Source organism: Pongo abelii, chromosome 13 (assembly GCF_028885655.2).
Source record: "Pongo abelii isolate AG06213 chromosome 13, NHGRI_mPonAbe1-v2.0_pri, whole genome shotgun sequence".
NCBI lineage: Eukaryota > Metazoa > Chordata > Mammalia > Primates > Hominidae > Pongo > Pongo abelii.
The window spans coordinates 49624005-49650228 of NC_071998.2; the positions used below are offsets into that span (position 1 = coordinate 49624005).

At 37.9% G+C, this 26224-nt stretch overlaps 1 protein-coding gene and 1 long non-coding RNA gene across 31 annotated transcripts in view; both read left to right on the forward strand.

Moving 5' to 3' along the window:
* PTPRD (protein tyrosine phosphatase receptor type D) overlaps positions 1–26224 on the forward strand; it is a 2309169-nt gene that overhangs the window by 1720846 nt on the left and 562099 nt on the right. The window lies entirely within an intron of this gene.
* LOC134759753 (uncharacterized) lies at positions 18835–24164 on the forward strand. The gene is made up of 3 exons (XR_010136466.1): positions 18835–19175; positions 22569–22713; positions 22904–24164. It is a non-coding gene; the product is annotated as an uncharacterized LOC134759753 (long non-coding RNA).

The window sequence follows — 26224 nt, forward strand, 5'->3', positions numbered from 1 at the left end:
CCTTTCTTTTAATTTGTTTTTATCATTTTAGAAAGAGGCATTCATTCACTTCAGTTACCTACATAAAATTAGAACTAATCTACCGTTCTCTTTCTTGATCTCAAAGCAACCGTAGGTATGCTTTTATTTTTACCAATTTGATTGGAATTATCAACTTTGGGATTCATTTCTGATGAAAAATAACCTGAATCTGTAATACTTACTCTAAAGGAACTAAAGGGAATGTTTTATGTGCCTGTGGGAAGCTTTAGCACTGTACAAATTAATTGCACTCATCTATAATCTTTCTGGAAGTTACATATATGCAGGCCAATTGAATCATGAAATTAAACCTGAAACTATTCAAGTCACACAGACTACGGGATGATATTATCTCAGAATTACCTACTCCTCTTCATTAATCTATTGATAAAGTAAACAGTTTTATTATCTTCTGCCCCAGCATTTGTTTGTGGCAATAACTAGTTCCAAAATTTTTACTAAAATTAGATGTTAGGTTGTGATTCTTTATAATGAAATTTCATTCATCATTGAGCCAGTGTTGACTTTTGTGTTCTATATGCTATTTTATGCTATTTTAAGCTTGGGTAAAATTTCTGCCATCTATATTAGTTTCAGCAAATGAACAAACCACAAGTCTGTCCTGTTCTACTGTATTATTTTAAGCTTAATGTTATTAGAAGCTATTGTGCTTGGAGACAATGGAAATCATGTCCATAACCAATTCCGAAGGCAATAGGAAATTGAGAAAGTAGTTCAATAAACAGATGCTTCCTCTGCCTTTTTGAAGAAAATTATATTTATGTGAGCAGGCTTTCTTTGTATAATATAGTCTGCATGTTTAAAAGGCAATCATTTCCCCCAGTTTATTCACTTAAATGAAATCACTACTGCTCACAGAAGTATTCCCTTGTCTTGCCCCATGTCAACACTCTGATGTGTGGAGTTGGACTGAAAAAAGATAGGAAATGAAATTCCACAAGTGTGTCAGATTTAAAAGTGTAACTGGAGTTTTAAATAGTTCTCTTGATTTTTAAAGGATTTTTACAAGAGCAAACTACAGGGGGCAGCAAATATTAACAGGCTCATAGGAGTGTGCTGAACCTTGGAATTAACAAGTGCTATTCGGCTCAACTTCTCTCTGAAGGCCCAACTTTAATGTGAAATGTATAGTTTTCTCATTGCTTTAGCTTTATGATATATGAGAGTTAAATCTAGAAGTCTCTTCCTACCTGTCTTTTTACATAGTAAACTAAAGTCTGGAGGAGTGTCTCACATTTCAGCAGCACTCATCGTCTTACCCAAATTCTGCAATCAAGTGTGATGTGCTAAAGTGACATGGATTAAAAACCTGGGATTATCTAAGCATTAAAAAGTGAATGCAGGGCACAGGAATTGCACACATATCAGGGAGAGAAGAAAGCATGCTACAAAGGACATTTTATTCTCGATTTTATTTATTCATAGTGAGTTGAAGTCTGTTGGACTTTCCTGAAAAGTCTTCCACACTGTTTGAAGGTTCTATTATCTAAGAGATAGTTTCCAACTCTTTGGTGTACTTAAAATCAAACTCACTATCACTGAATTTCCAAAGTAAAACTCTCAGTCTCTTTTTCAAAAGGACAGAGAGAGTGGGAACATATTACCCATTAATAGTGTTGAACTTATGTTTTTATTTTGGCAACCAAAAAGATAGAGAATGCCAGACCCTCTCGGAAGGGCTTTGATCTCATCCTGGTGTATCTTATAAAATAGTCTCATAGAGGCTTTGGGGAAAGTCTGAAAAGCAGAAAAGGAAACATTGTCATTCTTTCACCTAGCTCAAATCCCCATGTTTAAAAATATCTACAGCTGCTAGGAGGGTTGCAAAGTTCTTTAATTGGTGATTAATATAGTTACTAACATAGAGTAAGAGTACTGCACAAGACTTAAAGGCAGAAGTTGAATCAGTTTCCAAAGTAAAAAGTGAAAATATAAAGCTTGTGACAATATATATGCAAAAGACGTCACTGCATTGGAGTGAGAAGTGAAGAGACTTGATTCCTATTTCGGTTTTGCCACAAGCAGATCTCTTGGGCTCTCTGGGCTCCAAATTGTTTGTTGTGTCTCTCAGTTGATTGGTGCCATCTACTATTTGTAATTCTTAATTTAAGTTGGTTCCTGTTTTCTTTTTTTGTGATGAAATATTATAAATTAACAACAAGGACATATTATAAAAACAACTATGAGCCCATCAACCAAGAGTAAATAAAAGTTAATATGCTGTTTTACCCCAAAACTACTTTCCTTTTTCAAATGGCATTTTTACACACTTTGTTGCAATATAGCATATGTTAAGTTTACTAAATATTTGCTAAGTGTACAGTTTAATGACTTTTCGTAAGTTGAAAACACTTGTGCAACCAAAAATTAGATAAAAATATAGGACATTACAAGCGTCATGTATGACCACATCTATACCCACTTACAGTTTCTAAGCACCCCCCCAACCCCCACATTCTGACTCCTATCAGGATACATGGACTTTTGTTTTTATATAAATCATGCAATATGTATTTGTCAGTATCATTTGCCCAACCTTATGTTTGCAAGGTTTGTCCACACAGTTGCATGCAGTTGCAGATTTTTTTTTTGAGATGGAGTCTCGCTCTTGTTGCCCAAACTGGAGTGCAGTGGGGTGATGTTGGCTCACTGCAACCTCTGCCACCCAGGTTCAAGCAATAATCCTGCCTCAGCCTCCTGAGTAGCTGGGATTACAGGCACACATTACCATGCCTGGTTAATTTTTTGTATTTTTAGTAGAAACAGGGTTTTACCACATTATCCAGGCTAGTCTCAAACTCCTGACCTCAGGTGATCCACCCGCCTTGGCCTCCCAAAGTGCTAGGATTACAGGCATGAGCCACCACGCCCGGCCTAGATTGGTTATTCTTATTGCTGTCTGGTATTCCATTGTGTGCATATCTTCGGATGTGTTTTACAAAATACAATGTGAGAGATACAATACGTTTGAGCTGTATATCATCTTTTCTTGTCTATTTTTTTTTACTTCTACACATGCAGATGTATTCATTAATGATATATAAAATTGTTCTGTGGGATTTGAATTTTTCATAAATAGTTCCTTACCATTCATACCATTCTACAGCGAGCTTTTCTTCCTTCAACATTGTGTCATGAATGTGTTTCCACTTTGATAGATGCATACCTAGTCCATTTTAACTTCTGAAGAGTGGCCCAATTAATATACCACATTTTCAAATGTGTATCTTATTGATGGCCACTTAGGTTATATCTTCCTTGTGCACATGCATAAGAGGTCCCCCACTGCATACCTGGAAGTATGATTGCATCTTTACCACATCGTGCCAAAGTGCTCTCAAAGCAGGTGTAGCAAAAAACCATAAGAGCTCTCAATGCTCCACACACTTGCCAACACTTGACATTGTCAGATTGCTATTTGTTTGCTTGTGGATTGTTGGGTTTTGTCAATTTTCTGAGAGTGAAATGGTGTTTCTCTGATTACTGGAAATTTTGAGCTTAAGTATCATGGTCCTTCCTTGGTCACTTCCCTTTCTGTTTCTCTACAAGCCTTTTGTTTTCCACACTCAGCTCCCTTCTCTACTCTCCCTTTGGATTTTGCAGGTGGCAACACAGATTTTTATCTCTTTCTGTCTCCTGATAATGAAAGGTGGCTGCTGCCCAATACAATGCTAATCCATTAAATGATAATCTGTTCACATCTTTACTTTATTATCTCTGGGAACATGCTTCTGTTTTAACCTCTCTTGTCCCATAAGCTTTTTTTCTCTCTTGGTCCTTTCCTATTTGCAAAACAAAACAAAACTCTTCAAATGTCTTCTATCCTATATATTTTTTTCCTTTACTCAGCATCCTAATTAAACGTCTAAACTGCTCATCTCTTATCCACCATCAAACTTCTTAGAAAACTTAGTTTTTGTTCTCATACCCTGATGTCTCACTATAGTTGGATTCAACTATTCCACTGACATGGACGTCAAGATTATCAATGACATCTTAATTTCATGACTCACCTTATTGTCTTCCTCTTATTTCATTTCCATAGACTTCATGCCTATACTCTCACACTTCCTTCCTTCAGTGAATTATCTGTGTGCTTTTATTTCTCTGGGTCTTTGCATGTCCACTACTTGGTAAAATCTTCCCTCCTCTCAACCTTGGAACTAGTGGTTCTTTCTTCTGAGCTTCCATAGAACTTTGTCTATATATATAGGACATATATATGTGTATATACGTGTATATATATACATATGTATATGTGTATATATGTGTATATATGTATATATGTGTATATATGTGTATATATGTATATATGTGTATATATATACATACACATATATATTCAAATATATATGTGTGTATATATATATACACATATATATTCAAATATATATGTGTGTATATATATATACACATATATACAATGTATGTATATATATACACACATATATACAATGTATGTATATATATACACACATATATACAATGTATGTATATATACACATATATACAATGTATGTATATATATACACATATATACAATGTATGTATATATATACACATATATACAATGTATGTATATATATACACATATATACAATGTATGTATATATATACACATATATACAATGTATGTATATATATACACATATATACAATGTATGTATATATATACACATATATACAATGTATGTATATGTATACTATATATACTATATATAGTATATATGTATATATACACAATATATACATATATATTGTATATATATATACACACATATATATATTCAACTTTGTATTATTATTATGTTTATCCATAATAAGAGAGATTCTAAAGGATTTATATATCTGCATCCCCAGTGCTTAACACAGATTCTTGGAAAATGTTTGTGGCATGAATAAATAAATTGGGCAAGGATTTCTGTGGAGTCCCTTCCAGTTCTAATATAGTGGTTCAGAGTCTGTGATGATGAAGAAAGGTCCTCTTTCCTCCTGCACTGACTCCTCTTATCCATCTGCACAAATGGCCTACTCCCTGCTGCAGAAGTCATATGCCAGAATCCAAGGAGTCCTACACTGGTCTGAACAAAATTTCTGTCCCAAACTGAGGAAAAGCAGCGTGGATGGAGGAGTTAGTCATACTGAACTCTCCCATACTGTTAGGGCTGGGGTCAGCAGAGGATCAGATGAAGCCCAGAGTGGAATTCTGTTTCTTTCCTTTCATCTCCCGAACCTCAAGCACAGAGAAAAGAAAAGCAGGAAGGGAGGGAGTAGAAAGGGGAGAGTATGTGAATGAATAAGAAGAAAACAAGCGTTCACAAGGGGATGTTAAGAAGGGGAAGATAATCACAAGGATTTTTAGCCCACTCAGAAGAGCAGAGATAAAATTAAGTCTTATACAAGAGACATAGACTTTGATTTAGATCACCTAAATCTGCCCAACTCCACGACTGCTGGGATTCCCAAGGTGGTTTTAAGCTGTCACAGAATGACTTTATTTTGCTTCCAGTGGTTCCTAGAACTCTGTGGCAATTCCTAATAAATGTTTTCAACGCATTTACTCACAGCAAAGGGCACCATTAACATAGTACTTGGCCCAATTTTGCCATGTCAGGTGTATGAGTATATCCTGCCTCCATCGCTGTGTCCATTGCAGGGAGAAGAATTCAGGCCATTGTGTGGCTTTCCTAGTAAGAAGAAATTGCTGTATTTCAGAATTATCAGTTGCTAATTTTGTATCAAATTGTACGCTGCTAACTTGTGCATATAACAAATGGCTCTTTAATGTATTAGCATTGTTTTTTAAAGATCACTCTTTTCCATGTATGTTAAAGAATGCTTACCTTAAAAAAAAAAAAAAAATTAGATTGGCCAGGCACGGTGTTTCACGCCTGTAATCCCAGCACTTTGGGAGGCCGAGGTGGGTGGATCACGAGGTCAGGAGATCGAGATCATCCTGGCTAACACAGTGAAACCCCGTCTCTACTAAACATACAAAAATTAGCCAGGCGTGGTGGTGGGCACCTGTAGTCCCAGCTACTCGGGAGGCTGAGGCAGGAGGATAGCCTGAACCCAGGAGGTGGAGCTTGCAGTGAGCAGAGATCGTGCCACTGCACTCCAGCCTGGGTGACAGAGGGAGACTCTGTCTCAAAAAAAAAAACAGAATTAGATTAATTCAAAGCACAGAGGTTCTGAGAGAGGTGTATGTATCCCATCTGTTCAAATATAAGGGCTAATTGATTTTCCAAAGACCTTGATCCTTATTTTTAAAGTGATACAATTCACTTCAAAAACCCTGTGACTTGTTTCCACTTTAAAATGATAAAGCTTACCTCATCAGTAATCCTAAAAGGCAGTTGAACCTGATCTATGACTGAAAAGGCCTCTTTTGCCCATTTCCTCTTTGAAACAGGCAGCTGCTGAACGTGGCCTTCTCACGCCCTCATTTTAGCCTGCTTTCATGATGAAATAACAAATGAAAATAGGCAATTATAATAGCACCTTGCTTCCTAGAGACCAATGCTTCTGGAAAAATGGCTGTACTGTATAAATAGCAGATAGATTATCTGCTTGCCTACAGTGGTATGGAAGACAAGACTCTCTTAAAGGAGAGAAAAGTAAAATATACCACAAAATAGGAAGAAAATTTGTTCTAGGAATGGATAAATTTAAGGGAATCTGAAAATAGCTGTCTAGTAAGTACATTAAAATAAAGATCTTTCCATGCAAAGGTCCAGGCTACCTTTTGTTTAACATACTTTTTCTAACCACATTGATTCAGCCCTGACCCAAAAGATGAAGTCTAGCTGGTGAATGGTTCCTGTGTCACTTGCGAGTCTTCAGGTGGAGACAAGGGGAAGCACTCTGAATTTATGAGAGGTGACAAGATTCTTGCCTGAGGCCAATAGTTTCTTAGACTTGTACATATCCAGATAGAAATATGAGATGGAAAACAGCAGTGTCTCTTACTTCCTAGCATATTAAGCCTGGAAAAGAAACCGTTTCCTGATGTATCTAGGTAATGTTACCCTTCTGTATTTTTCATTCTCAATCCATTTCATTTGAATTGCTATGCAAGTCTTTTATTGTAGCACTTGATAAAGGGCATACATGCGAAGTTAGATATTTGTATATTTTTGATGACAATATTCTGAGATATATTTATTTTGATCATATATCCAAGTCAAATACGGGCACTGTGAAAAGGGAACACTTTTACACTACTGGAGGAAATGTAAACTAGTACAACCACTATGGAAAACAGTGTGGAGATTCCTTAAATAGCTGAAAGCAGAATTACCATTTGATCCAGCAATCCCACTACTGGGTATCTAGCCAGAGGAAAAGGAGTCATTATATGAAAAAGACACTTGCACATGCATGTTTATAGCAGCACAATTTGTAATTGCAAAAATATGGAACCAACCTAAATGCCTATCAACCAACAAGTGGATAAAGAAAATGTGGTATATATACACCACGGAATACTACTCAGCCATGAAACAAATGAAATGATGACATTCATAGCAACCTGGATTGAGTTAGAGACCATTATTCTAAGTGAAGTAACTCATGAATGGGAAACCAAATATCTTATGTTCTCACTTTTAAGTAGGAGCTAAGCTATGAGGATGCAAAGGCATAAGAATGATACAATGAACTTTGGGGACTTGGGGGAAGGGTGGGCGGGGGATCAGGGATAAAAGACTACACATTCAGCACAGTGTACACTGCTCAGGCGATGAGTTCACCAAAGACTCCAAAATCACCACTAACGAACTTATCCATGTAGCCAAAAACCACCTGTTCCCCAAACATTACTGAAATAAAATAAACATTTTTAAATATATATGGGCACTGAATTAGGCTGAGTGATCTCAGTGTATGATTTGCTCATTATTCATTTATTTATTAACTCAACACATATCTATTATATTGCCTACTAGCCAGGAACTTTGCTAGAAACTGAGAATTCAAGGGTGAACAAGACACACATATTATGCAATTTCTCTCTCTTTCTCTCTCTACTCTCTCTCATTCTTTCTCCCTCTCATTCTCCCATCTCTCTGTATTTCTGATTTTATTAAATATCATCTTCAAAATCATCCAGATGCCCAAGTCAGAATCTAGGAAGCCATCCTAGACTAAAGCTTTCTCCTCCTCTTCATTTCCCTGCAATGAATTCCTTGGTTCATACCCTCTTGGGTTTCTGCCTGGAAAATTGCAATAGGAGGGATACAGGTCTAATCATAGATAGGCAATGAATATCCTTATTATTAATATCTTGAGCAACAAATAAATGTTTTACATTTAATATTACAGTTCATCTTCCCAATAACCTTATAAGGAAAAGATATTACTGCCTCCATTATACAGATAAGGAAAATAAAGCTCAGGGTGGTTACATAAGCTGCTCTGGGCCTTCAAGTTAATAAGTACAATAACCTTGGTTTGGATGCAAGATAGTTGGACTCCAAAGTCTGTGTTCTCTCCACTCTGTCACATGCTTTGCATGCAACATGCTGTTCCCTGATTGTGTTTCTCACTCATGACAGTTCCCAGGAGAGACCTCTTCACACACACCATTAGCTCATCCCTCTGAGGTGATATTTTATGGCTAAGGTGAAGCACCACAGTTAGAAGCAGCCATAAAAATAACCTCAAGGTGAAGCACTTAATCTTGGAAGAGGGAATTGTTAGGTCGTAGTCTGGTACTGTTGGGAAACCTTTCATAAAAGCCCCTCTTATGAATTTTAGTTTCACACGAGGGAGACAATGTTTGTCATCTTTTCATTTTCTTTGTCTAAAATCTCTTTGGGACTAGAAGAGTATTATTTTATGTTACCTTTTTTAGTCAAGGCAATGCCTGAAAGGCATATCTACCTTGTATTTAGTGGTAAGAAAACCATTAGGTGATGGTATATCAGGTACGCTTTCAAGTATCCAGATTATATCACCCAATTATATAATAAATGTAAAAGCAGTTTTAAAACTATAAATAACCATGTAAATGAAGGGTATTACTATGTTGGTACATCAACATAGACTTTCACATAGTACTTGATGAGCACTCTTGTTTTATTGTTGTTTTTCCACTTTTCAGAAGTAAGATGATATCACTTGTAAGTTCCATTGTATGCTTGTTATTTTGTGTATGTCATAGAGTGATGAGCACTCTTTAACAAAAGCAAAAACAAATACCACTTGATTATTCTGTTGAAGAGTGAGAGTAATTATTCTTCCTTTTAAATTTTCACATTGAAAAATGCAGCTATTTGATTTAAAATGCCCACATTTGTGGGCATATATAATGAATTTCCTAATGTGTTTCATGTTAAATGCACTGGGAGCTATGGTTTTCCAAGAACTGAGATGGTTCTTCCAGTAAGTTCCAGTGAGGAAAGATAAGACTTGACATCAAAGCGCTGATGTGTTTGCATACATTGCTGAAAGTGGCGGGGAAATAATCATAGAAGGTGGACACTTTTGTGTATTGTAAAGTTTTAAATGGCAATTACAAAACTGAGCAACATATCAACAATTGAAAACTCTTAAAGAGGTAGTTTTGTGTTCTGCAAGTGTAGATTTCATTACTGCTTCCTTTGAAGCAAAAATCTCATCTCTTTGTAACTAGATAGGTTTTGAAGAAACAAAACTTCAAGAGCTTTAGATGGGCAATAAAAAAATGTTGTAATCTCCTACAGGAGAGATGTGATTTATAGGGCAACGTATCTTTTATGACACATTGATGTTTGCAACATACCAGGCCAGTAAGTAAGAAGTTCAGATTTAAAAGGAAAGAGTGGTGACATAACTTTCCTTTACAGGTGTCATTTGGCTTAAAACAACCTTTGCTCACCCAGTGACTGAATCATTTTGGATCTGTACAAGTGGGGTTTGTGTAACAATTGTTACTTCTTCCATCTATGTGCAGGGGCCAGCATCTCACTGCCAAGATGGTTTTTAATGAAATAGGAATAAAATGATCTGTGCATGTCTGTGTTTGACAGTGGCCTTAAACCAGTCTTGGGGGTCTCAACCACCTAGGTCTCTGCCGTGAGATACTCACTTTAAGAAAAGGCAGCAGAAAATAATGGTTAATAGCATGCGTTATGGAGTCTGACAAACGTGGGTTCAAAAGCCACTTTTGCCTTATATGTACTAGATTATATGGCCTTGGGCAAGTCACTTACTGAATATTTCTGTACCTCAGTTAACTCACATGTAAAATGGGGATAAGAAAGCCACTCCAGAAGATGATTTTGTGGATTGAGTAATGCCATATGTTTTAAATGCTTAGCCCAATGTCCAGTGCCTAGGAAGTAATCAGTTAAGCTTTATATTATTTTTTAGTCATTTACAAAATATTTATTGAGTATCTACCATGAACCGAACAGAATAGAAATGTAGTTTGTGTGTGTATATCTTCCAGGAATGAAGCATGGCCCGACACCGCCTCTGTATTATATGGAAATGTATAATTAGAGTTTTTAGGCATTTTTTAACCACCAGCACATTAGCAAACAACAAACACTATTGCACGGTGCAGAGTTTGTTTACTTGGCAAAATGTAGATAATGCAGCTGCTTCACACAACAGTCAAGGGGTAGGGGGTGCTGACTGCAGAAAAAATTCAGCCCTAGGACTATATTTAGTTAGAATGTGACATCATTTTAAAACTTGAATTATTTAAACCATACGTTTTAAATGTTTGTTATTTAAGAAAACTTGAGAAATCAAGTAAATGTCCCCATTCTTCCTAACTGCATTTAACCAACTAGAACTTCAAACAAAAAGGGCTATAAGGTAATTAATTTCAAAATCCATAACATCTATATAATGACATGGCTATCTGTCCTGGAACATAATAACCATATGCTATAAAATATAATTTATATAACAGCATAGGCCAATAAGTGGAGTCTCCATGCTGTCCACAGACATTAGCATTATGAAAGGGTTCCCTTTCATAACTATGGCAATTACATAGTTAGTGAAATACCATTAAGCATATCTTTTCATGTGTAGTTATCCCTGTGTCTACATGACACTGAACATCTGTATGAAAATCAAAAATTTCAATCAACCCTCTAGATGTCCCCAAATATCAATATGTCTGGCTTATGAACAAAGCAGCTGGACTTAAGTTTTTCATTTCATTTTCTTCCAGATGTTGGTCTCTTGTAGACACAAATCTCTTTTTGAGTTCTTTCCTACCAGTCACCTTTGGGATTATAACCAAATTACTAAAAACCAAAAAGGTGTGTCATAGTAAATATTTTTCTCCTGTTGAAGGATGCAATTCACCGAAAATCTGCTAGGTCATACATGGATGCAAGTTGTTAAGAATGTGGGAGTGAAAAACTTAACACAATTAAGCACATGGAAACAATTTGGCTCTAGAAATAAAATGTTCCCCATGTTCATAATTATAGAAAGCATATGATCTGATATGGGTACATTCAGGTTTTCTAAAGACAGAGGCAGGCCGGGCACGGTGGCTCACGCTGATAATCCCAGCACATTGGGAGACCAAGGTGGGCGGATCGCCTGAGATCAGGAGTTCAAGACCAGCCTGGCCAATATGGTGAAACCCCATCTCTACTAAAAATACAAAAATTAACCCGGTGTGGTGGCAGGCGCCCGTAATCCCAGCTACTAGGGAAGCTGAGGCATGAGAATTGCTTGAACCTGGAAGGCGGAGGTTTCAGTGAGCCGAGATCCCGCCATTGCACTCCAGCCTGGGTGACAAGAGTGAGACTTGGTCTCAAAAAAAAAAAAAAAAGAGGCTGTGTGGTATAATGGAAAGACACATGTATTGGCATCAGAAAACCTTGAATATGAGTTCAGATTCTGTCCTTTACTTGTGGTATTGTGAGCCTTAATTTCCTCTATGGTAACCAATCATCTTAGTTTGCCAGGGACTCTCCCAGTTTTATCCCTAAACATCATGCCCTGAGAAACCCCTTAGTCCCAGGAAAATGGAAGATTGGTCACCCTAATCCTCATCTATAAAACGAGGGTAATAATAACTTCCTCGCAGAGTTTTACTGCAGAATGGTGAATAAGTAAAGGACCTAGCAGAGCCAAGAAGAGTAGAGTCTCCAAATGGGAACTATTATCATCATTATCAATCTCATTCACATTTCCTATTCTGTTTCCTCTCAGAGCACAGGCTTGTCTGTTTCCATTTTATTCAACACAATCAGCACTTCACTTGCACTATCATAGTCATGCTAATTGATTCCATCCCATTCTCAAAAGCACTAAATTTCTACATTGTATTCCCCCTCACTGACGGTCATGAGCTTTACATCATCCTCACTGGAATCCAGGAGATAACTTTTTGTTTCCTACCATGGAGACTTGATATGTTTCTATAATCCAGATGTGTAGTATGTAACCTCCAGTGCCCACAGCAAGCCTGACACATAGTGGGCCCTCCACAGATACTTGTGAAATGAATGAATGGTTCATAAACAAAGAATAGAAAACTACAGGTGAGTTATGGCAAATCAATCGAGTAAACATCAAAATGTAGCCCTTCTCTTTGCTACAAACTCACTTTTCTATCATGGATTTCAATTTGCCTGCTGCAGCAACTTGCTTACTATCTTTCAGAAGTCAACTAGCTATATTTTCTTTCCAGAACAGAAACTTTCGGAATAGCTAGTCTGCTCTGCTCCCTCTCATTCTCTGGCTCCATAGTGCCTTTTGGTTTCCTGATTGCTATTCTGGTATGTTGAGGCCTCCACCAGCCATGTCTAGTCTCATCACTTAGTCCAGCTCCAAACTCAAAGAACGTTCTCTTGAATTATTTAGATTTTTCTCTTCACCTTATTCTACCTTCTGGGTTACTCATTTTCCTGTGCCTTCCACTTCAACCAGGTTGTACTCCTGCTTCCAGGCTTCCCAATGCCTGCAGTCTCAGAAGTTAGACTAAATAGCAACAGGCAATCGAGCATCATCCTTTTCCTTCTCTGTCTTGCAACTCAGGACCCACCTTCTCCCAGTTTTCCCTAATAGGTCTCATCTAATGTTTAACCTGCCATGACAGTCTCAGTATAGCCATTCTCTCAGTGCTGGCTGACAGAATCAGATGGAGCTAGGTTTTGAATAAGTACTGCATTTACTGCAGCATGACATTAAATGACTGTTTTCATATTCCTGAACCTCAATTACTCCTTTGGTAAAATGGGGATAAGAATTGTACTTGTGATAAAATGGGAATAAGAATTATGGAAAATGAATGAGGTAACATAAAGCTTGCCCATGAAAATTCATTCACTCCCATTCGTCCCAATACTCTTATCATTTCTAATATGTCTCTCTTCACTTTCTTAAAATTCTGTGGGAGAAAATAATTGTGAAGATTCTTGAATGTATATCCCCAAATATTTTGCTCTACCTTTGGTAGGCTCTAATATCCATTACTAGACCGGCTCCAGAAGGGATAAAGAGGTCCACTCTGTTAGATCTGGGTTGGGAATGGGATTAGGACCAAAGCATTCAGGTGGTGCAAGTGATCTGAAAAATGAAAATACAAGACCTATATAAAAGAAAGTCCTCAATGGGGTCTCTTCAGAAGCACAGAGAAGAAAGAGGAAAACTTACACTCCTGACCTCTCACCTCAGCATTTTTCTTCCTTCCACTTTCAAGCAGTGAATAATCAACATGTCAGAGTGCATTTAGATCTAAATCCAATTAAGTTTGACCTTAGGGATAGTTATTCACAGTTCCCGGCAGGTGTGTGTTTGGAAGAAATTGTCATGTCTGCCCTTTGTTCAATTTTCAAATTACCCAAGTTTATGGTCCTGACTGATTAAGTCTAACAACACTGGCCAATGAATGTCTAAGGAGAACAGCTGCTGGCTTAAGTGTCTAGGCATTTGTGCTGAAAAGGATTTTAAGAAAGAAATCACCTCTCTCTACTTACTCCACACAGAACAAATCTAGGAGTTGAAAATATTCTATAGCTTTCATCTAGACCCTTATGATAGTGGCTATCATAGTTGTTAGCCCATGGTTAACATTATTTAACCACCATGGCCATTGGTATCATCGTTTGTGCAGTGCTCTGCAAGATTGTTGTGAGAATTAGAATTAATATATGTAATCCAATTGGCACAGTACCTGACACATAGTAGATGCTCAGTTAGTGGTACTGATTATTAATGTAATTGGTATTATTAAGGCATTTGACAGGAATTTCAAACATAAGACCAGTATTCACTGTGGGGGAAAAAAGTGTGTGTGGGTATGCAATGTATGTGCAAGTGTGCATGTATGATTTTGACCAATTTTCACATGTATCCTCCATTAATAGGGCCTATTATTTTAGATTGACTTGAGAAGTCATGCTCTAAAATCCCTTTTTTTTTTTTTTGAGACAGAGCCTTGCTCTGTCACCCAGGCTGGAGTGCGGTGGTGTGATCTCGGCTTACTGCAACCTCCACCTCCTGGCTTCACCTGATTCTCCTGCCTCAGCCTCCTGAGTAGTTGAGACTGCAGGCAGCCACCACCATGCTCGGCTAATTTTCATATTTTTAGTAGAGGCGGAGTTTCATCATGTTGGCCAGGCTGGTCTCAAACTCCTGGACTCAAATGATCCACCCACCTCAGCCTCCCAAAGTGCTGGGATTACAGGCATGAGCTACCACGCATGGCCCTCTAAAATATCTTAATCACAGTCCCTCAGTTTGGTTTCTGTTGGCCATAGGAGGAGAAAGATGCTACAAATGTGTGTAGCTATAAAGGTTCTGAACCTATAAAGATTCTGGTTCTCTGCTAGGTACTTTTCACACATTTTCTCATCTATTTCTCTACTTTTGTGAGGATCAGAAGACCTGGCTTCTGGTCTCAGCTTTCCCTGTCTACAAAACCGTGGTCTACAACAAATTACTTTGCCGCTTGGCTCTGTAATTTTGCAATCTGTAAAACAAGAAGATTGGATTGGACCATTTTTAAGATCCTTTCCAAAGCTATAAGTTTAAAGTGAGATACTATAAGATCAATATAAAAATAAATCTAATCCAGGAGAAATGAAATGAAAGGAACGCCACTCTGTTTTTAGTCAATGAGTCAACAGTATTTCCTTGGGTGTTCATTCTTCTAGATGCTATAAAGAGAAAAAGGAAAAAAGAGAAGACCCTGTTGGTTCTTGCTCTAACACACTTTTTCCAGACTGCTTTTATCTGCTCTCTGGTTGACTTCTGAGGCATGATCCTCAGGACTCCAGAGCTCTTATCTTCTCCACTTATTTTTCTACCAGCCTGTTTGACAACAGTCAGCCCAATCCCACCCAGCAGGATAAAACATGGTTCTTGGTGAGAAAGCTAAATGGCACCTTCCTTCTCCTTTCCTTCCTCCGAGTAAGAAGACAGGAAGAAGCTCATTAAGAATCCAGAACGATGTTTAGAAAGGTAACTGAGGCTCTCTCTCCGTTAGAGGAATGACAAAACTGCTACGGAGAAAACTATGGCTGGATGAGTTTTTAGATCTCTGTGACTGTAATTCTTTTTCTCCGCTGTTTCTTCCATTCTCTGGTCAATTCTGTTTGTCCTTAAAATGCAGGTCTTAAAAGCTTTTAAAAACTCTGTCTCCAATGGCCCTACCTCTCACTCTTTCCACTATACTATGCTTCCACACTTTTAGAAAAGCACGTACATTGGATTATGGTTAGTCGTCTGTATGCCTGTCTTTTACTTAAACTTATACCACTGTAAATATATCAGTGCATTGTGATGTATAGTAAAACCCTTCCATTGTCTTGTACAGAAAGAACTATATACTACATTGTAATTATTTACAGAAATCTTGTAAAAGGAAGATATTCTCTCACGTTTGAGAGGAAAAATGTACGTAACATAAAGCCTAATATGTCTGACCTAACCAAATGGATATATTAGAAGTGAGTTCCTTACAAAAATATTCATGGAAAACTTCTTTTAAGACTATGCTTTCCTATTGGTTATTAATGGGAATTTATAAAGATTTGACTGACATACAACTTTTTAGGAATAATATCTGTCACTAGACTGTTGGCTCTGTGAGACCAGGGAACAAATACATTTGATTTCTTTCCATTGTATCCACAGTGCCTGGAATACAGTAAGTGCTTAATAAATATTATAGGCAGAATGTATAAATGACAGAAGAAATGAAGATTAAAAATCCCTGCTGCATATCAGAAATTACCTTTGAGGCCAGGCACAGTGGCTCACACCTATAATTCTAGCACTTTGGGAGGCCGAGGTGGGTGGATTACTTAAGCTCAGGAGTTCGAGACCAGCTTGAGGAACATGGCGAAACCCCGTCTCTACAAAAAATATATACATATATTTTTAATAAGCTGGGCATGGTAGTGTGCATGTGGGAGGATGGCTTGAGCCCAGGAAGTTGAGGCTGCTGTGAGCCAAGATTGCACCACTGCACTCCAGCCTGGATGACAGAGTCAGACCCTGTCTCAAGAAATAAAAAAGAAAATACCGTAGAGATAATATTATAGGCAAATGAAACGAACTACATGAAAATATTTTAATTCTCTTTATTTGTGCTTGGATAAATGTGTTGTTATACATATGAATAATCACTTCTTGCTCGTGCTCTAAGATGAGGAATAACAGCATGAGTTGGCAAAAGGGAAAAAAGAAAGTGCAGTATACCTGGTCTGTTTGCTTGTTTGCTTGTCTTTGCAGTAATGTAATGTTATTTCATTACTCCCAGTAGGCACCCTCAGATTAAACAGTAATAGTTAGCTCTGAACATTTAGAATTTTACTCAATAAAAATAATGGCATTAAAATCAGTAAGGAGGAGTTGATTGCATGCTGTGCTTCATCATCATCTTCGTGAAAGAAAGAGAAAAGGTAGAAGCAAGTGCCTGTAGATTTCCACAGGTAACACTAAGGGAGGATGCGCCAGACCTAGAATTGAAGGCTTCCTCAGAAAAACCAACTTGAGAGAGGATCTAAAATCCCTTCTTATCTCTCAGACAGTTGCCATTTATATGCTGTTTATTCAGTGATGATAAACATGGCTACCCTCCCAGCTTATATCAAATATCACCAGGTAAATTATTGGCAGAATATACTGTGGGTTTTCTCAGGGCTATGACTGAGAAAAAAATGCCACCTTTGTTTCTTATGGTTTAGCTACTTTTCACCCAGGAATCCCTGAGCTGTTATTTGAAAGGCTACATTTCAGACCCCACAGCAAACATAGAATGTATGTTTTTCTGTAAACAGGGTAACAAGTAGATGGTTGAAATGTTTAAATTGAAAACTCTGACTTAAGGAGTCAGGGAGGGAGACCAAAAAGTCTCACTTTCTGCCAAGAGGTTGCTCCTCTTCTGTGAACTGGAAGGATCACTTCTCTCCTTACACATTTTAGTGTACCTAGAAACACGTGTGGGGTGCTTAGAGCAGTCTCAGGAAATGGACGACTGGACACTTGGCTCCCAGATTTGGTCCAGCCTCTCTCCATCTATGTTTCTACGAGTAAAGTTGAGGGAAACTCTAATGAGCTTTCCCAATGCAAGGTTGTCATGCCAAATGGAAAGCAGTTAGCAGGAACTCTAAGATCCAGGATTCTGTTTCAAATCATTAAAATTAAATAGTATTCTTCCCTCCAAAACGTTTAAGATATTTTGATAAATCTATAATTCACAATCGGGATAGGGAGTAGACCTTAATCATAAAGGGACCTCCAATACTAAAATAACAACCAGGGCTCACTGCCACTGGCCAATGAGCTCCATGATAATGGGCCAGCGATCTGACTGTGTCTTTGTTTTCTCATCATTGTGCTTCTAGTGTTTTGCAGTCCCTACCAAGCTCAGTGGACATTTGAGTAAATGCATGAAGAAAAGTATGAATTAATGAATGAAAAAATGAATGCAGAGCCAAGCCTATTGGGCCCAATCACATTGTGTGGTCAGTACTCATTACTGACCCTCTCCACTAATGCTCAGCACATTTATTTTCTGTGAAACCAGGAAAACAGGAACAATAAAATAGCTTTGAAGGAGATTTCCCATCAGTGCCTCGATCACCCATCTCTCAGCTAACAGATCTTATTTTCCTGAGCTCATGCTGGGCCCAAGAAAAGACAACATATGCCTGTAGATACTCGGGGACCCAGGCCCCTCTCTGGAATACAGAAAGGTGTACTGTTTAAAGGAAGTCTGAATGCGTGTAACTTAGGCCTACTATTCCGTTCTCACCCAGGGTAAAATAAGTGTTCCACAGTATCAACAGAGTAAAAGTTCATGTTCCTGACCAGGAAAGCCTGGTGAACACAGAAATGCAACCAACTGTAGCTTGGGTGAGGTGTAGGATTGACATCTAGCCAGAGTCACCAGGGTATAGCTATGGCCATTCTTTCTTATGCTATGCACCCCAAAAGGGATTATAAAGCACAGATAATTAAATCAGCAGAGGCTGGGTGTGATAACTCATGCTGTAATCCCTTCCCAATAACTTTGGGAGGCCCAGGTGGGAGAATTGCTTGAGTCTAGGCATTCAAGACCAGCAGGGCAAGACCTCGTCTCTTCTAAAAATAAAAATAAAAAATAAGTTATCTGGGCATGGTAGCATGTGCCTGTAATTCCAGCTACTCAGGAGGCTGAGGTGGGAGGACTGCTTGAACCTGGGAGTTCGAGACCACAGTGAGCTATTGATCACACTGCTGCACTCCAGGCTAGGCTACACAGTGAGCCTCTGTCTCGAAAGCTAACAAAAAAAAAAAAAAAAGAAAGAAAGAAGAATCAGAGCACTTCTGTTGATAATAATCAACAGGGCACTTCTCTTTTCTCCTTAAGCATATACCACCCCTTCTTATTTACTTTTCTTCTTCCATTTTTGTTCCCCACCATCCCCCACCTTAGCCCCACTTACTGGTTCTGTCTCTTTAATTTGTCTGGCTAGTTACAGAGGCAGCTGAGAGCACAATGGGTACAGTAGTCATGTTATTTCCCTCCAAGTATTGTCTGTGCCCGGAATGAAGAATTACACAGAAGGACATGTTGTGGACCAATTCCCCTGCTTTCCAATCTCCTACGAATGATCCAGCTCCTGGGAACACTAAGACACAGTGTTTCATACAGTTCCTTCAGATGACTTCCTGAGAAATAAGTAATATCTGGCAATGTAAACTATTATCTTCCAGTAGGATTAATACAAACCACTTCTAAGGGCTGTAAAGCACTTTATCTTCAAACTCAATTATATAAAGTGTATACTTGAGGGTAGCATGACAACCTCCTTAAGACTAGGATTGTCAACAGCCAAGGAAAGAGTCAACCCTCTTTCTTTCCATGCTATTTCAAGTGGGTCATGAGCAACACTTTCCTAGGGTTATGTCCGTAGACACCTCGATTTCTACCCAGCATCCTTCATGGGCTTCATGTTTAAGAAAGGGAGAATTGGATTGTCTGAGAAGAGCCTCAGACACTTGTTTGTAGTGTTTAAATGGGAAAAGGGCAAAGGACAAAATCATGACACTGGTAACTTTGTCTATTGGCCTGTCTCATTTATGAGTGTAAAATGTCACTGAGGGTTATCATTCTTAGAAAATGTTGCTGAAAAATGTGTCAAGTTTAACGGAGATCTGAAAGTTCTTTTGCATTTTTTTCCTGATAAACTTCTATCATTTTGTAAATAGAAGCAAATATGAACTTTTATAAGTTGACCTATCGCCAGAAAATAAGAAACATCAAAAGACCAAAATAACAAAAAGATAATATGCTCACTAAAATATTAGAATCTATTTATTTTTAATAAGTTAATCTATTATTGCTCTGAATTCCTTCGCGGTATGAAAGTAAACTGTCACTATAAAAGTCCCCTAGATGTTGGTGTCTCATAAAATTCTAAACACAGCTAAAAAGGTGTTTACGTATTCAGGTAGATTAAACAATGTTTAATAAACTATTAATTTGACATAGACATTACCCTGGGTTATTCATGTTGGAGTTTTTGGAATAAAGCCCAGATTATGTTTCTTCTTCTAATTTGGCTCATGACAAATGATTTAAAACGTAAAACAGGCTGGGCGCGGTGGTTCACGCCTGTAATTCCAGCATTTTGGGTGGCCGAGACGGGTGGATCACGAAGTCAGGAGATGGAGACCATCCTGGCCAACATAGCGAAACCCCATCTCTACTAAAAATACAAAAATTATCTGGACATGGTGGCACTTGCCCATAGTCCCAGCTACTCGGGAGGCTGAGGCAGGAGAAGCACTTGAACCCGGGAGGTGGAGGTCACTGCAGTCCAGCCTGGGGACAGAGAGAGATTTCCTCTCAAAAAAAAAAAAAAAAAAAAGAAAGAAAAGAAAAACAGGGTGGTAAAGGAAAGGGCCAAGGAGGATACATTTTAAAGGACACATTTGAAACACAATTTACTTTTGCTAATATCAGATCATGGTCTTGAACTGTGTAATTTTAAAGACATTTGCAAACATACTTGCATTTTTAATTCAAATATGGAAAACAAGTTCTTATTTGCAAAGGGTACCTGGTCACTTGGTAAAGTTTTACTGCAGTCATAAAGAATATTAAATGTGCTGAGTTATTTTGCAAGTAAATTTCCTAGATTTAAATGATCAGAGTATATTAACTTAGACTTACAAACCTATGAATTCTTCTTGAATAGATTTCTGCCAGGAGCAAATAATGAAACCTTTAACCAGGAAATGATGAAGCTCCAAATTCTTCTGAGGATACTGTAGTAAAGTGATTATCCTGGAATATTATAGTGCATGAGCATTACAAAGGAGGTTTATAGGCATGTAGAGTTTTCAGAACTCATGACATTTTTTCCCACAGAAAATCACATTCCTGGTCTATTTCCAGTGTTTAAAAGGAAAGGTAAACTGACATTTAGTAGATTACAGGCTTTTCATCAGCTTATTTGGTTTGATGACTATTCCTAATATATACATCAAGTGTAGTATTTAAAAAAAACAGTCTGAGTAAATTTTTTCAGCTATGTCTCATGAGCTGTTTAAACAACAACAGCAACAACAACAACAACACACACACACACACATACTCAGATAGGCTCTCTTGGTTTGGATTAACCTGGTACAGAATATTAGAACAAAACTGGTGGAAACACAAAATCAGGCCAATTCTGTGCTCTATTATCTTAATTATATGCTCATTTACTGATGTGTTGAAAAGCAGAGATTTATCAGTTAGGATATGAAAGGTCTAAGTAAGAGAAAAATCCAACAAAAATGTTACTTAATAAAGACACTATGTTATAAGAAATCCAGGCATAGGGCTACAGGATTGGTGAATTCAGTGGCTCGGCATCATAAAGAATCTTTGCGTGTGTGTTTTTCCATCTTTCCATGTCACAAAACAACTGTAAGAAGTGGATCTGTTTTTCTTCCTTCATGAGGAAAGCAGGGCTCAGAGAAGTTAAGGCATATGCACAAAGCTACTCAGTTAAGTAGCTGAGCCAGGATTTCAGCCCACTCTGGCTAAGTCTAAAGCTTGTTCCTCTAATCACTCTAAAATCATGAAATATTAGACATTGTAGATGTTTAGCATTATCTAAGGACATGAGATGATGCTTATTATTGAGCATAATAATATACAAGAGCATCCATACAACTAAATCTGCTTATCTTATAACTGTAAACTCCCTGTCTCTGCTGTATTCTTTTGTAAATACTCATTGAGATGTTTACTTTATGCTTGAAATAAGGTTATAAATAGTTGTAATTTCTTAGGTGTCGGATGAACTGAAGCACAAAGGAACCAAACAAAGAATTCCTAATGTTATTCTGCTAGTCTTGAGTTAAGTGTATTGTGATTATACTAGAATTTCCTGGTTTGTAGCTGGGACTACAGGAATGTGCCACTATGTCCGGCTAATTTAAAATAAATTATTTTTGTAGAGATCAGTCTCATTCTGTTGCCCAGGCTCTCGAACTCCTGAGCTCAAGGGATCCTCCTACCTCGGCCTCCCAAAGTGCTGAAATTATAGGCATGGGCTACCACGCCTGTCCTAGAACTTCCAGAGAGCTTTCTCATTACCATGAGAAAAAGCTACAGTGATAAGCAATTATGTTATGTATCATAATTAACTTTAACACATCTGTGACTGTCAGTCTACTCTTTCATTTAATCATCCCCAAAACTTTAAAGGGGGATTAGTTTTATCTCCATTTTATAAATGGGTGACTCTCTTTAATGCATCCATGTATGGTTGTGCAGGTTGAAGACTCTATCACTGATGAGCACAGCCCTATATTTTTGACTTCTCTTCTATGCCTCCCTTGCTCCACCTGAGTGAATCTCCTCCGCATCCACTAGAAAAATGTTCTTCATTTTTCTGTCTTGAAAGTTTCACTGGAACCACCAACTTAGGTCAGAACAAATATCTAGACATTGTCTCACACATTTATCAAACATTTCCTAGGAGCCAGGCTCTGCTTGGTGGTTTCAAGTAAGTGATTTGCCATGGTCTGCACAATCACAGTATGAAACAAATATAATTATCTCTCTTTTGCAGATAAAGAAACAGGACTCTGGAGGTTTTAACAGCTCATTCCATGACATGCAGCTATTAACAGAATTAAAGATTATGTTCTCTCAACTCCAGTGCAATTTCCATTATGATAAATTAGTGAAGAGATAAGAGTCATTAGGAGAACAAGGTAACCAAGTACTTGGCTGGCCAGAGGCACCGAGGGGATTGAGATGAGGGTGAAGAGTATGAGATGCTCAGGGGAGGCGCAGAGTGAAGAGAAGGAACAATAATGGGAAGGCCAATGACAGACCTTTCCCAGTCATTTGTTTTTCCCAGAATTAGACTCTGCAACTAGGCCACTTTCCTGTCTCTCCCAGCTTCATTTGGTGATACCCACATTGGAAAATTGCAAAAAAAAGTCCGTTCAACTGTAATCACACTTGATGAACATCTACAAGGAACAAAGAATGTCCTGGTCTATCTTGGTTTGAAAAGAAAAATAAAATCTGAGTTTACAGTCAGAGGGTGTATATTTGGCAGAGTCACCATGCAAGTTATGGGCAAGTCACTGAACCAGGGGCCATCAGTTTCATCACCGTTAAATGTGGGTAGTAAAATGAAACTATTCATAATGGCTGGGAATTGTTATTCATTCACATATAGGGACAATGTAGAAATGCCCAAGGCAAACAAGTGTTACACTGTTTTATTAAATTTTTACCCTAAGTTCAAAAGTTATGTATTAATCTTTTAGATGTAGTTTTGCCCCTCAAAGTCTGGAAGGACACGAGTGTTCCGTCCAGTATGATAGAGACTCCGTATTATGGTTTAATGACCAGGTGCACACACATAGTCTAGAAAATGGTGCACAAATGCACCATTACTATTCACATGGGGTAGCGTGTCAGTTAATATGGAGTCTACCCCCAATGGCCTCCAGGAGACTATTTGGTGTCTTACCTCCCTCTCTTCATTTCCTGTCACTCATATTTCTCTGCAGGGTTGTAGACCTACGTGCCTGACACCAACGAGACCTAGTCCCCTGATGCTTTCATTCTTTAAAATCAACCACTTATATAATAAAGAAACTCTCTTTTTGTCACTATTGATTGAAGCTTGGAGTATAATTTCCAGCCTTCATTAAGATGAAATAGATGAGAGTGAAAAGGAAATTTAAAAAATAAAGAGACAGAGAAAACTATTTACTTAGCACTCATTCAAAAGTCAAAACTTTCTAGCTCTTAGGGAACTTGGTTAAAAAGAATAAAGTTAACACGTATTTATAATTGACCTGTTATGTGCCAGGTATCATCCTAGAAACTAGGGGTATACGGGAAATCAATCCTCTTCAATCCCTACCCTTGGGGAGCTTATATTCTGATTGGGGAAAAAGAAGATATTAAAGAAATAATTAAAACAACCACATACAACATGACAGCTGGTAATAATCACTCAGAAGAAAAATTAAGCAGGGCAATAGGATAGAGATGAAGGGGTAGTGATATTTCATGCCAAGGGGTCAGGAAGTGAGGCCATGTATATAAAAATTCCTTCATTCAATATTTATTGACTGCCTTTGAAGAGCTGGGTACTGTGCAAGATGTAAGATGAATAAGACGTAGTCCCTGCCCTCCAGGAGCCGACAGCTCAGTGGAGAGTCTCACCACCTGCTCCATTAGGCAGACAGATTAGAAGTCTCAGGGCATATCGCTGCAGTAACACTGTACACAGTGACCAATTTGAACAGATTGTAAGTATTCCAAAACTCACAGTGGTTTCCATAAAATAATTCTCACTTCAAGTAAACATTTTCAGTTGGTGAGTAACTCTATTTTCCACCGACAGGACTCATATTTGAGGGCTTTCTTAATGCAATGATGACTTGTTTTTCTAATTGGTTGCCAGGGATTGTTTGGGTCCTTATTGAAATGTACTTGCTTAATTCCTCCAAAGCAACTTGGCTGGTTTCTTGTTGTACTGGCAAATGCCGCCTCCTGTACTGAAAAATTTGTTCTTTCTGAAAAATTTGGACTGTCCCTGGATGGTTTGTATTATGATTAAAGATAAGAAAGAAAGAATTATAGATTTATTTTTAAAAAGTGATAACAGAACAGACTTTACATCAACCAGATTTACATAAATGTAGGCTACATGCTAGATGATGTGCTATTTTATCCTATTTCTATCATGCTTTGTGCAGATACCTGGCCCCAAATTTTCTTATTCATTGAGAAGACAGAGAAAAGTATAATTATGGCCAAAATACTAGCTTGTACAAAACTGTTTTCTTTATTGTGTTTTTAATACAAGCTCCATATTCCCAGTTTTACACAGGTTTGTAATAATACAACATTGTTAACAAAAAAATAATCATGTGAGAGAACAACATTGAGCAGAGAAGTCTTTTGTTTTTCTGAAGACAGAGCCTTTTTGATAGGGGATGGGAGATCATATCACACATAGTTGCTTCAGAGTAAAGGAGAAAGACTTGCTGATCTCTCTGCTAGCACAAAGATAATCCACTCACTCTACAGGCTCCTTGTTGGCACCTCTTCCACTTTGCATTCTCACTGTCACATTCCTCACCCTTTGCCATAGGAGACCCAGGAGAGGAAATTATTTCGGCTACGCTGAGACATAAGCACAGGTGGTACCACTTGTTATAAACTTTTCAGTTTTTGTTGGAGCTATAAGCCTACTTTATAGGGGTCTTGAGCTGTTTGTTCTATCAGAGAAAGGGAAGCAAGAGCTTTTGGCCCTCACTGTTGATTGATTGCATTGCGGCTGGTTTCCACAGGCTGCTGGCTTGCAGAGGACACATTTCTTCTCAGTGGTGCCCCAGTACAATGGTGCCAATCTGAATTACATACTGGCTACAGCCAAATATCTTCATTTCCTTTCTGCTTCAAACAGTGGATTTGGGCAGTTTTTATTCTGTTTTGAAGAAACGTCACACGAAATTTTGAATTAAGTTAAGCTATTATTATTATTATTATTGCTGTACCAAGGTAAAATCAATTTGTCATAAATTTTGTCTTTTGCCTACATGTTGGAGTCTTTCTCATTGCTAAAGTTTTCACTCTTACCATGGGCTTTTACATAGCAGCTCCCACTGCTATGATCATGTCAGCTTTAGGGGTAAATGACAGAGAGGAATTTTCCTATCGAAGTTACTTCCAAAGGTCATGAAAAGTCAATCACTGGATAAGATCAAGAACTTAGTTCTAAATATAAACTCTTCCTCAGCACATGCAAATTATAAAGTCTGCTGAAGTCTAACTCTACCATAAAATTTCCCACAGGAACTCTGTTCCTTCCTAAATATTTCATTTTCTAAAGATGTTACTCAAGGTAAAATTTACTCCATTGAATCTTAAGTAGCTGATTCTAGGGCCTATGTGTATGCCCCACATTTCCTTAGTGATCAGATGCTAACATAAAAGCTTCCATTTTTCAGCTCCGTGAACTTTCATTCACAGAATATACTGCAATTAAGTAGCTTTTTAGAGTAGCCTTCCCAAATAGGAAGGATGTTCCAGTTGTTGGTGGGTTTGGCTTAGGTTATGCAGTTTATTTGTTTGGGTTGTATGTTTTGAACATATGCCCAGGGCTTTTAAAAAGAATGATGGGAACATTTGTACAAATGAAATTGAAAGCAAGGGAGCGGGCATTGCCAATGCTTTAATTATGAACCAATA